This window comes from Alligator sinensis, unplaced genomic scaffold (genome assembly GCF_000455745.1).
Source record: "Alligator sinensis unplaced genomic scaffold, ASM45574v1 scaffold657_1, whole genome shotgun sequence".
In the NCBI taxonomy this organism is placed as follows: Eukaryota; Metazoa; Chordata; order Crocodylia; family Alligatoridae; genus Alligator; species Alligator sinensis.
Window position 1 is genome coordinate 137,908 of NW_005843450.1, and position 537 is coordinate 138,444.

The following is a 537-nucleotide window of genomic DNA, read 5'->3' on the forward strand; positions in this document are numbered from 1 at the left end:
TCTGGTCCTGGTCATGGTCATGGTGTGTCCACGGGGGAGCAGCCCCGCCTGTCGCCCGGCCCAGCCCAGAGGGGCTGTGACCCCCTGGCCCTGCCCGACCCCTCACTCCAGGCCCTCCCTGGGAAGCCAGTTCAGCCCCAGGGACAAGGACTCTGGCAGGACCTGGGGAAAGATGCAGCCCTTGGGCAGCGCCTGGGCACCCTGCTCCTTCCCGTGGTCCTGCTCCTGTCTCACCTCTTCCCTGCCCCATGAGGTAATCCCAGTCCCACTGGTCCCTGGGTGTGGGTGTGAGGGCAGCCGTGGGCTGGGGTGGGTGTGCAGCCCTGGGGCAGCCTAGCCCAATTCCGTGGGGAGGAAGATGCGGGTGCGGGAGAGCAGACAGTTCAGTGTGTGGGTGTGAAGTCCCATCGCCCCCAGCACAGCAGACCCCTGCCCCCCAAGGGCGCATTTGGGGCCGCACTGGCTGGGTGCATGATGGGAGCCCATGGCAGAGGCTGCCAGGAGCAGGGCTCAGGCCGCCCAGGGCATTGGTGGGCA